Below are 13167 nucleotides of genomic sequence, written 5' to 3' on the forward strand. Positions count from 1 at the left end.
AAAAGTCAAATACATAAATTATGAAAAGAGTGAAATATTGCCCCACTACCTTTTCATCCCCAATTCTCACTCCTGAGAGGCAAACACCTTTAATTGTTAACACTTTTACAGTATCATGTTATTTACCTCCTTCCAGCTAAGTAGCACACTTCCATTGTTCTTTCTTTTTCAACTTAAGACCTTGTTGACTTCCTAAAATGACTGTGTGTGGTTTGTTTCCAGACACACCCCATGCGTGTATCTAACACACACACCCAAACCAGGCTGTTCGTTTTGTGAATAATTCATCACGCTGATGATTATTACTCTTACATTTTTCTGTAGGTTTTATACCTCACTAAAAAGTTTGTTTTTAAATAGGCAAGTAAACACTGCTTGCTTTAGTAGGACAAGAGTGACAGTACCATAGGAAGAAATGCAAAAACCCAATCAGAAAGTGAGTTTCCATGGTAACTGCATCCCAGATCTATAGGATTTTTTAAAAACCTCCTTGTGAACTGTGAAGTACATATAGAAAATATTAAGCATCAATTCACACTAAGTAATTTTTAAACTCTCAAAAGGAAAATTGTTGAAAAAAGGAACTCAGATATTTGTGCATTAACTCCTATTCTAGACTATGGGCAACATGTCTGTTCATCATTTTATAACCAGCATCAAGTAGCATATCTGGCCCATTCAAAGTTACCTGCCACAGAGAATTATCTACAGTCAGCATTTTCAAGGATTAAAATATCTCCTTTAGGCCTTTTATTGTTATTGTCAATCATGTGAAATATTTGATATAACCAGTAGTATGTGCCATTTAATAAATGTATTGAGAAACTCATTTAGCTTTGGTAAACTTGAGAAATTTCACACACAACACATCCCCAAAGACCAAATAGGAATTGGTCTCCTGTATGTCTTTTTTTTTACCTCATTCTTTAAAGGAATATGTATTTACGTACAAGGTAATTCAGCTAAATGCCATCTCCTGTTACGTACTCACAGTAAAGTGCACGCACCGAACAAGTAAATAATTGGTAAGTATTAATCTTGACCATGTTAATATTTTAATATTTTTAACCATCTCTACCGGATGACGAACCATTCGTTACATACTGCCTTTCAGAAACATGTTCTCCCAACTTTTCCAGACACAGGATCATGCAACAACCATGCTTCTGTCAGATTTGGTTTGCAAGCAGCCCAGGAAGGGAGAACAACCAGGATCATCCTGCTGCATTCTCTTATGTCATTGCCTAGGTTTTCTCCTTTTCATGTGCTATTTCTCAACTTAACGTTAATTTTCCCAGCAAGCATTAACTTGTATTGTTTTGTTCTTTTTCTATTTCTCACAATGCTATTTATAAAATTCACAAGTTTTACATATACAGCTTGATGAATTTTGGTAATTGTATACAATCATAGTCACCATGACAACCAAAATACAGAACAGTTCCTTCCTTGTTTCTATTATACTTGTTCTCCTCCCTCTGTCATACCTCTGGCCTCCAGCAACCACTGGCTATAGTTTTGCTAGAATCTCTTATAATTGAAATCACACAATGCACAATATTTTGTGTTTGATTTTTTCACTTAGAGTTATGTTTCTGAGATTTATCCCTGTGTTGCTGGTACTAATATGTCATCCTCTTTTTATTGCATATTAGTATTCTGTGGTACACAATTTGTTTGCTTATCATCAGTTGATGGACATTTGGATTTCTTCCAGTTTTTGGCTAGAATGGTCACACATTTTTATGTGAATATATATTTTTGTTTCTCTTGGATAAACACGTAAAAGTGGAAATGCTGAGTCATATAATAAATATATGTAACTTTGTAAGGTGTTGCCATATTCTTTTCCAAGTGGCTATACCATATTTTGCATTCCACTAGCAATGTATGAAAGTTCCAATTGCTCTACATTCTCATACCAACTTTTGATATTTGTGTTGATCTTTTTTTTGTAGTCATCCTAGTGAAAGTGAAGTAGTATCTTTTTCTTCATTGTCTTAGTTTGCAATTTTGTTGATGACTAATGATGTTGAGCATCTTTTCATGTGCTTATTAACCATTAAGATATCTTCTTTTGTGAATTTTCTGTTCAAGTCTTGTGTCTAGTATTTTTTTAAACCTGGATTGCCTTATAATTGAGTCATGAGTGTTCTTCCTATATTCTGAATATAAGCCCTTTGTTGAATATATGTTTAGCAAAAATTTTCTCCCAGTCTATGGTTTGCCTTCTTCTGTTCTTAACTATGTCTTTCAGAGAGCAACAATTTTTAATCTTGATGAAATCTATTTTATCATTTTTTTCTCTTAAAGTTTCTGGTTTTGGTGTGTTGTTCAAGAAATCTTTCTCTCACCCAATATCAAAAAGATTTTACCCTATGCTATCTTCTAGAGTTTAATAGTTTGAGCGCTTACATTTAGGTCTATGGTCAATTTAATTTAATATTTATTTATGGTATGAAGCAAAGTTCAAGGTTTTTTTTTTTTTATTTCATACAGATATCTGGTTAATCCAGTACTATTTGTTGAAAAGACTATTTTTTCCAAATAAATTACCTTGACATCTTTGTCAAAAATAAATTGATCATGTAAGTGGGGGGTTATTTCTGGATTCTCATTCTCAACCATTGACCTATATGTCTGTCCTCACATCAAAACCACATAGTCTTGACTACTGCTTGGCTTGTCTTTACAAAGGAATAGCTGCTGAAGCTGCTTGTCATTTAACTGCTTCAGATGCTATAGTGGTCCTCAATCTACCTGGACACTTCCATCTCACTGGTCTTTCAGAAGACCAACAGAGAACAGTATAACTGAAAAGAATGTGTCACCCATAGGCATGGAAGGAAAGGACTCAACACTTTGAATGTCAGTGACACCGTGCAACACTTTGAAGCAATAGCTATGTCAGCAAAAGCCGTTATGCCTACATATTGCGGTCAGTTTCCAGTAAGCAACAGCTGTGCAGAACACTATAGTCAGGGATTAATAAAGCAAGTCTTTCCAACCACTTCTGGATTAGAGCTAAGGTCCACTCCAGGCAACATTCATCAAGTCTGCAGTATTTTCAGGAGAGTTTCAGCATAAATTTATATTGCAGTTCAACTTAAAAATATTTCTCAAGCATTTAGTAGTGGATATAAAGATTAGATAGATGATAGATAGATAGATAGATAGAATGGGCAATATGAAGATAAATAAGACAGGTGTTTATGATCAATTCTAGGAACAGACGGATAATTTTAATAGTATATTAAAGCAAGGGTGAGATATATACAATGGGCCACAAAAGCACAGAGCAAGGTAAACAGCTCAATCTAATAATTTAAAGAATGTCTCCTGGAAGATATAAGAACTGAGATTAGGCTTGAAGAATATGTGTGACTTAACCATGAGAAAAGAGGTGAGATGGGGATTTCAGGGAGAGGGAAAAGCCTGAGCAAAGAGCTTAAAGCAGCCTACTGTGTGCTTGTCTAGGGTGCAAACTGCAAAGCTGGGCAGAACAGAAAATGAGGTCAGAGATCAAACTGTGCCAGATTATGGAGATTTTCAAGCCCAGCTTCATTGCCAACTCCTCCAGGAAGCCTCCTTTCAATTAGCTTCCTCTCCACCCCACAACCACTCAAGCTGGGATATACCATTTCTCCTCTTCTTGTCCTCACTACTTTGCATTCTCTTAGTACCTGCGTCATGGCCTTGTCTACATCGCTACTGTGAAACTCACATGGGAGACGTTAATGGCTGTAACCTCAGCATACAGGACAGTGACTAGATCCAGCAGAATCATGAGATGTGCTCACCACAATGGCAACTGCAATTTGTTGGAAAAGCAACCATTTAATAAATATATGTCCATGACTGTGTTCCAGAAAATTATCAGAACAGGTTTGAGGAAGGAGGCAAATATTAGTGTGAGAAGTTAAGAGTCATGAGCTCTAACCCTAGCTCTACCCTCGTATTTGGTTATTTCAGGCCTCCTTTCATCTTCTAGTATAAGATGAAGAAGAAACTGCATTATGTTAACACCTGGGTATTATACACCAAATTGCAAGAATATGGTACTACTATCAATATATAGTAATATACTAAGTTATGGGGACTGTGTCTGTGAATAAGCTCCATTACAATTCAAAAGATTATAATTCTTTACAACTATGGATACAACTTCAACAATAATTGAAACTTAAAGTTAGACTTCTATTAATATATAAAACTGTTTGTCTGGTTTGAACTTTAAGTAAATTTTAATCAGAAGCAATCAAGCACCTGAGATTTTAGAAAATATATCTTTGAACATTTTATAATGCTTCCAGGTACATTTGAAAAGTATTTTCTACTGAACAGTGAAGTTGAATCTTACACCTATCTGCTCATTCAATTACCTCTAAACTGAGTACTCACCAACTAAGGAATGCCATCAATTGAATTAGGTATTGTTAGCAATACAACTGTAGTAGTCAGTTTTCCAGAGGCAGAACCAATAGGATATGTATAGATATATTGATATAAAAGGAGATTTATTCTGGGAATTGGCTCATGTGATTATGAAGGCTGAAATATGCCACAATCCACTGTCAGCAAGCTGGAGTCTGCAAGACCTGAACCAGAAGCTCCAATGCCAGAGGGCAGGAGAAGACAGATGTCTGAAAATGGTGCAGTCATTTCCCCTCCAGCATGACATTTCATAACTTGAAATAGATACAACATGGTTTAATGAGGGGATTAGGCTTGCATCATGGTTAAAGCATAGCTGGATTCTTTATCATGAACATAATGATTAAAGCACTGCTATTTCATGTGCAGTGCAGTTGTCTCGTTTGGGTGTCCCTGAGCTTCCCAAGACAATGTCAAGCTCTTCCCTCCTGAGGCCCGTCACATCACTTCTTTCCTCTGCCTGCAATGCTCTTCCCCCAAACCTCTTCTCAGTGTGCAAACCTCAATTTCCAGAAGGCCTCCTGTGCCCGCACATTCTGAAGGGAGTCCATCCTCTCCACCTTCGTCTTAGGGTCTTATCTAGTTCCTTCAGAACCCAGTTGAAATCCATAATTGTTGTATTAATCTGATTGCTTCCATGCATCTGAAGTCAGAACTCTTGTCTACCTTGGTCACTCGCAAAGCCTCAACATTTACAGCAGTGCCTGGCACATAGTAGAAATTTTGATAGACAATTGTTAAGTGAATAAATGCTGGTAATAAGGATGTGTAACAAGTGCTGGTGGTGACAGAAAAAGAAAACCGTTTTTTTTTTTCAAAGTTGCATAGAATCAAATGTCAGATTTGTTCATTCATGTTTAAGTTTTATAGCTATATTTAGCTTACCTAGAAAAATGATTTTATTTTAAAATTCCTAAAAAAACTTTATTATTGCACATCTGAAACACTTTAGTATATTATTTCCCTTCCATATAGAAGTAATTATTTCTAACATGCACTTTTTGATGACATGAGGTTCATCAAGAATGTCACATTAGAATTAATATTCCTTGTTGCTTTAAAAATAACTGACAGAGAGCACCTACCAGGCACTGGCGGGGGATTACGGACACCTAAGGGGATGGGAGGAACCCCCAGTGACCAGCTTGTGGGATCTTGGTTTGCAAGCCAGAGATTGGGCCCGAGCTCCTGTGGTGGGAGCTCTGAGTCCAAACACCTGGAATACCAGAGAACCTCAGACCACAGGGAATATCAAACAGAGTGAGCCCCCAGAGGTCCTCATCTCAGTACAAAGACCAACTGCCTATCCATCTGTCTGCAAACTCCAGTGCTGGCAGTCTCAGGCAAAACAACCAACAAGACAGGAATACAGCACCACCCATCAAAAAAAAAAAAAAAAGAAAGAAAAAGAAAAGAAACAACAAAAATCTTTGTTACAGACAAAAGAGCAAGGTAAAAACCTACAAGACCAAATAAATGAAGATGAAATAGGCAACCTACCTGAAAAAGAATTCAGAGTAATGATAGTAAAGATGACCCAAACTCTTGGAAACAGAATGCAGAAAATACAAGAAACATTTAACAAGGATCTAAAAGAAAAAAAGTACAAACAAACAGTGATGAACAACACAAATACTGAAATTAAAAATAATCTAGAAAGAATCAATAACAGAATAACTGAGGCAGAAGAACGGATAAGTGACCTGAAAGATAAAATGGTGGAAATAACTGCCAGAGAGCAGACTAAAGAAAAAGAATGAAAAGAATTGAGGACAGTCTCAGAGACTCTGGGACAACATTAAACACACCAACATTTGAATTATAGGGGTCCCAGAAGAATAGACAAAAAAAAAGGGTCTGAGAAAATATTTGAAGAGATTATAGTCAAAATCTTCCCTAATATGGGAAAGGGAATAGTCAATCAAGTCCAGGAAGCACAGAGAGTAGCATACAGGATAACGCAAAGAGAAACACGCTGAGACACATATTAATCAAACTATCAAAAACTAAATACAAAGAAAAAATATTGAAAGGGAAAGGGAAAAGCAACAAATAATATACAAGGGACTCCCCATAAGGTTAACAGCTGATTTTTCAGCAGAAACTCTGCAAGCCAGAAAAGAGTGGCATGATATATTTAAAGTGATGAAAGGGAAAAACCTACAACCAAGATTACTCTACCCAGCAAGTATCTCCTTCAGATTCAACAGAGAAATTAAAACCTTTACAGACAAGCAAAAGCTAAGAGAATTCAGTATCACCAAACCAGCTTTACAACAAATGCTAAAGGAACTTCTCTAGGCAGCAAACACAAGAGAAAGAAAAGAGCTACAATAACAAACCCAAAACAATTAAGAAAATGGTAATACGAACATACATATCAATAATGACCTTAGGTGTAAATGGATTAAATGCTCCAACCAAAAGACATAGACTGGCTGAATGGCCACAAAAACAAGACCCATACATATGCTGTCTAAAACAGACCCACTTCAGACCTAGGGACACATACAGACTGAAAGTGTTGGGATGGAATAAAATATTCTGTGCAAATGGAAATCAAAAGAAGCTGGAGTAGCAATTCTCATATCAGACAAAATAGACTTTAAAAGAAAGACTATTAGAAGAGCCAAAGAAGGACACTACATAATGTTCAAGGGTTCAATCCAAGGAGAAGATATAACAATTGTAAATATTGATGCACCCAAGAGAGGAGAACCTCAATGCATAAGGAAAATGCTAACAGCCATAAAAGGGGAAATCGACAGTAACACAATAATAGTAGGGGACTTTAACACCCCACTTTCACCAATGGATAGATCATCCAAAATGAAAATAAGGAAACACAAGCTTTATGACACATTAAACAAGATGAACTTAATTGATATTTATAGGACATTCCATCCAAAAACAACAGAATACACTTTCCTCGCAAGTGCAGATGGAACATTCTCCAAGATAGATCATATCTTGGGTCACAAATCAAGCCTGGGTAAATTTAAGAAAATTGAAATCATATTAAGTATCTTTTCCAACCACAACATTATGAAACTAGATATCAGTTACAGGAAAAAACTGTAAAGAATAAAAACACATGGAGGTTAAACAATATGCAACCAATAACCAAGAGATCATTGAAGAAATCAAAGAAGATATCAAAAAATACACAGAAACAAATGTCAATGAAAACACGAGAACCCAAACCCTATGGGATGCAGCAAAAGCAGTTTGAAGAAGGAAGTTTATAGCAATAAAATATTACCTCAAGACACAAGAAAAATCTCAAATAAACAACCTAACTTTACACTTAAAGCAATTAGAGAAAGAAGAACAAAAAAAAAAAAAAAAAACAACCCAAAGCAAAAGGAAAGAAATCATAAAGATCAGATCAGAAATAAATGAAAAAGAAATGATGGAAACGATAGCAAAGATCAATAAAACTAAACGCTGGTTCTTTGAGAAGATAAACAAAATTGAAAACCCATTAGCCAGACTCAACAAGAAAAAAAGGGAGAAGACTCAAATCAAGGGAAATAGAAATGAAAAAGAAGTAACAACTGACACTGCAGAAATACAAAGGATCATGAGCGATTACTACAAACATTATATGCCAATAAAATGGACACCTGGAAGAAATGGACAAATTCTTAGAAATGCACAACATGCCAAGACTGAACCAGGAAGAAATAGAAAATATAAACAGACCAAACACAAGCACTGAAATTGAAACTGAGGTTAAAAATCTTCCAACACACAAAAGCCCAGGGCCAGATGGCTTCACAGACAAATTCTATCAAACACTTAGAGAAGAGTTAACACCTATTCTTCTCAAACTCTTCCAAAATATAGCAGAGGGAGGAACACTTCCAAACTCATTCTACACCACCACCATCACCCTTATACCAAAAGCAGACAAAGATATCACAAAAAAAGAAAACTACAGGCCAATATCTCTGATGAAGATAAATGCAAAAATCCTCAACAAAATACTAGCAAACAGAATCCAACCACACATTAGAAGGATCATACACCATGAACAAGTGGGATTTATCCCAGAAATGCAAGGATTCCTCAATATACACAAATCAACCAATGTGATACACCATATTAACAAACTGAAAGGTAAAATACATATGATAATCTCAATAGATGCAGAAAAAGCTTTTGACAAAATTCAACACCCATTTATGATAAAATCTCTCCAGAAAGTAGGCATAGAGTGTACCTACCTCAATATAATAAAGGCCATATATGACAAACCCACAGCCAACATCATACCCAATGGTGAAAATCACTGAAACCATTTCCTCTAAGATCAGGAACAAGACAAGTTTGCCCACTCTCACCACTCTTATTCAACAAAGTTTCAGAAGCTTTAGCCACAGCAATCAGACAAGAAAAGCAATAAGAGTAATCCAAATTGGAAAAAAAGTAAAACTGTCAGTGTTTGCAGATGATATGATACGATACTTAAAGAATCCTAAAGATGCTACCAGAAAACTGCTAGAGATAATCAATGAATGTGGTAGAGTAGCAGGATACAAAATTAATGCACAGAAATCTCTTGCATTCCTATACACCAATGATGAAAAATCTGAAAGAGAAATTAAGGAAACACTCCCATTTACCATTGCAGCAAAAAGAATAAAATACCTAGGAATAAACCTACTTAAGGAGATAAAAAGAGAACTGTATGCAGAAAACTATAAGACATTGATGAAATAAATTAAAGATGATACAAACAGATGGAGAGATATACCATGTTCTTGGGCTGGAAAAATCAACTTTTTTTTTTTTTTTTTAAAGACGATGTTTGGGGTAGGAGTTTATTAATTATTTTATTTTTGCTGTGTTGCACCTTCGTTTCTGTGTGAGGGCTTTCTCTAGTTGTGGCAAGCTGGGGGTCACTCTTCATCACGGTGCATGGGCCTCTCACTATTGCAGCCTCTCTTGTTGTGGAGCATAGGCTCCAGATGCGCAGGCTCAGTAGTTGTGGCTCACAGGCCTAGTTGCTCCACGGCATGTGGGATCCTCCCAGACCAGGGCTCTAACCCGTGTCCCCTGCATTAGCAGGCAGATTCTCCACCACTGTGCCACCAGGGAAGCCCAAGAATCAACATTTTGAAAATGACTATAGTACACAAAGCAATCTACAGATTCAATGCAATCCCTATCAAACTACCAGTGGCATTTTTCACAGCACTAGAATAAAAAATTTTACAATTTGTTCCTTGTAGTAATCTCTCATGATCCTTTGTATTTCTGAAGTGCCAGTTGTTACTTCTCTTTTTCATTTCTAATTCTATTGATTTGAGTCTTCTCCCTTTTTTTCTTGATGAGTCTGGCTTACAGCTTATGAATTTTGTTTATCTTCTAAAAGAACCAACTTTTAGTTTTATTGATCTTTGCTACCGTATCCTTCATTTCTTTTTCATTTATTTTTGATCTGATCTTTACGATTTCTTTCCTTCTGCTAACTTTGAGGGTTTTGTTGTTCTTCTTTCACTAATTGCTTTATATGTAAGGTTAGACAGTTTATTTGAGATTTTTCTTGTTTCTTGACATAGGATTGTATTGCTGTGAACTTCCCTCTTAAAACTGCTTTTGTTGAATCCCATAGGTTTTTGGTCATAGTGGTATCATTGTCATTTGTTTCCAGGTATTTTTTGATCTCAACTTTGATTTCTTCAGTGATTTATTTGTTATTGGTAGCTTATAGTTTAGCCTCCACATGTTTGTATTTTTCACAGTTTTTTTTCTCCTGTAATTGATACCTAGTTTCATAGCGTTGTGGTCAGGAAAGATACTTGATACAACTTCAATTTTCTTAAATTTACCAAGGTTTGATTTGTGACCCAAGATATGAACTATCCTGGAGAATGTTGCATGAGCACTTGAGAAGAAAGTGTATTTTGTTGTTTTTTGATGGAATGTCCTATAAATATCAGTTAAGTCCGTCTTGTTTAATGTATCATTTAAAGCTTGTGTTTCTTTATTTATTTTCATTTTGGTTGATCTGCCCATTGGTGAAAGTGGGATGTTAAAGTGCCCTACTATTATTGTGTCACTGTTGATTTCCCCTTCTATGGCTGTTAGCAATTGCCTTATATATTGGGGTGCTCCTATGTTGGGTGCATAAATGTTTACAATTGTTATATCTTCTTCTTGGATTGATCCCTTGAACATTATGTAGTGTCTTTCTTTCTCTCTTGTAATAGTTTTTATTTTAAAGTCTATTTTGTCTCACATGAGAATTGCTACTCCAGTTTTCTTTTGATCTCCATTTGCATAGAATATCTTTTTCCATCCTTTCACTTTCAGTCTGGATGTGTCCCTAGGTCTGAAGTGGGTCTCTTGTAGACAGCATATATACAGGTCTTGTTTTTGTATCCTGCCAGCCAGTCTGTGTCTTTTGGTTGGAGCATTTAATCCATTTACATTTAAGATGATTATCAATATGTACTTTCCTATTACCATTTTGTTAATTGTTTTGGGTTTGTTATTGTAGGTCTTTTCCTTCTCTTGTGTTTGCTGCCTAGAGAAGTTCCTTTAGCATTTGTTGTAAAGCTGGTTTGGTGATGCTGAATTCTCTTAGCTTTTGCTTGTCTCTAAAGGTTTTAATTTCTCTGTTGAATCTGAATGAGATCCTTGCTGGGTAGAGTAATCTTCGTTGCAGGTTTTTCCCTTTCATCACTTTAATTATGTCCTGTCACTCCCTTCTGGCTTGCTGAAAGATCAACTGTTAACCTTATGGGGATTCCCTTGTATGTTATGTGTTGCTTTTCCCTTACTGCTTTTAGTATTTTTTCTTTGTATTTAATTTTTGATAGTTTGATTAATATGTGTCTTGGCTTGTTTCTCCTTGGATTTATCCTGTATGGGACTCTCTGTGCTTCCTGAACTTGATTGACTCTTTCCTTTCCCATATTACAGAAGTTTTCAATTAAAATCTCTTCAAATATTTTCTCAGACACTTTTTTTGTCTCTTCTTCTTCTGGGATCTCTATAATTCAAATGTTGGTGCATTTAATGTTGTCCCAGAGGTCTCTGAGATTGTCCTCAATTCTTTTCAGTCTTTTTTCTCTATTCTGCTCTGTGGTAGTTTTTTCCACTATTTTATCTTCCAGGTCACTTATCCATTCTTCTGCCTCGTTATTCTGCTGTTGATTCCTTCTGGGGGATTTTAAATTTTATTTATTGTGTTCTTCATCATTGTTTGTTTGGTCTTTAGTTCTTCTAGGTCCTTGTTAAACGTTTTTGGTATTTTCTCCATTCTATCTCCAGGATTTTGGATCACCTTTACTATCATTACTCTGAATTCTTTTTCCGGTAGACTGCCTATTTCCTCTTCATTTATTTGGTCTGGTGGGTTTTTACTTTTCTCCTTCATCTGCTGTGTGTTTCTCTGTCTTCTCATTTTGCTTAACTTACTTTGTTTGGGGTCTCCTTTTCTCAGGCTGTAGATTCATAGTTCCCATTGTTTTTAGTGTGTTCCCCCAGTGGGTAAAGTTGATTCAGTGGGTTGTGTAGGCATCTTGGTGGAGGGGAATGGTGCCTGTGTTCTGGTAGATGAGGCTGGATCTTGCCTTTCTGGTGGGCAGGACCATGTCCGGTGGTGTGTTTTAGGTTGTCTGTGAACTTATTATGATTTTAGGCAGCCTCTCTGCTAATGGCTGGGGTTGTGTTCCTGTTTTGCTAGTTGTTTGGCATGGCTTGTCCAGCACTGGAGCTTGTTGGTCATTGAGTGTAGCTTGGTCCTAGCGTTGAGACAAAGATCACCTGGAGAGCTCTCACCTATTGATATTATATGGGGACAGGTGGTCTCTGGTGGTCCAATATCCTGAACTCGGCTCTCCCACCTCAGAGGCTCAGGCCTGACACTGAGCTAGAGCACCAAGACCCTGTCAGCCACATAGCTCAGAAGAAAAGGGGGAAAAATAAAAAAGAATGAAAGAAAAAATAAAATAATTATTAAAGTAAATTTTTTTAATATTCTTAAAATAAAAAAGAATTAAAAAAGAGAAGAGAGCAACCAAACCAATAAACAAATCCCCCAGTGATAACAAGTGCTAAAAACTAAACCAAGATAAACATAAAAATCAGAAACTAGTCAGTTGCATACAGCAACCCCCAAGTTTATAGCTGTTCCCAAAGTCCACCACCTCAATTTTGGGTTGATTCTTTGTCTATTCAGGTATTCCTCAGTTGCAGGGTACATCAAGTTGATTGTGGGGATTTAATCTGCTGCTCCTGAGGCTGCAGGAGGAATTTCCCTTTATCTTCTTTGTTCACACAGCTCCTGGGTTTCAGCTTTGGATTTACCCCTGCCTCTGCATGTAGGTCGCCCTCTGGCATTTTTTATTTCCCCAGACAGGAGGAGGTTTAAGGGGGGGCTGATTAGGGGGCTCTGGCTCATTTAGGCTGGGGGAGGGAGGGGTACGGGGTGCAGGGTGAACCTGCGGTGGCAGAGGCCAGCTTGATGTTGCAACAGCCTGGGCCGCACTGTGTGTTCTCCCAGGGAAGTTGTCCCTGGATCATGGGACCCTGGCAGTGGCGGACTACACAGTCTCCCAGGAGGGGGGTGTGTGGATAGTCACCTGTGCCTGCACACAGGATTCTTGGTGGCTGCAGCTGCAGCATTAGCATTTCATGCACGTCTCTGTTGTCTGTGCTGATAGCCATGGCTTGAGTCCGTCTCTGCAGCTTGTTTAGGTCGTGTTCTGAATCTCCTCT

This window comes from Stenella coeruleoalba (assembly GCF_951394435.1).
Source record: "Stenella coeruleoalba genome assembly, chromosome: 4".
In the NCBI taxonomy this organism is placed as follows: Eukaryota; Metazoa; Chordata; class Mammalia; order Artiodactyla; family Delphinidae; genus Stenella; species Stenella coeruleoalba.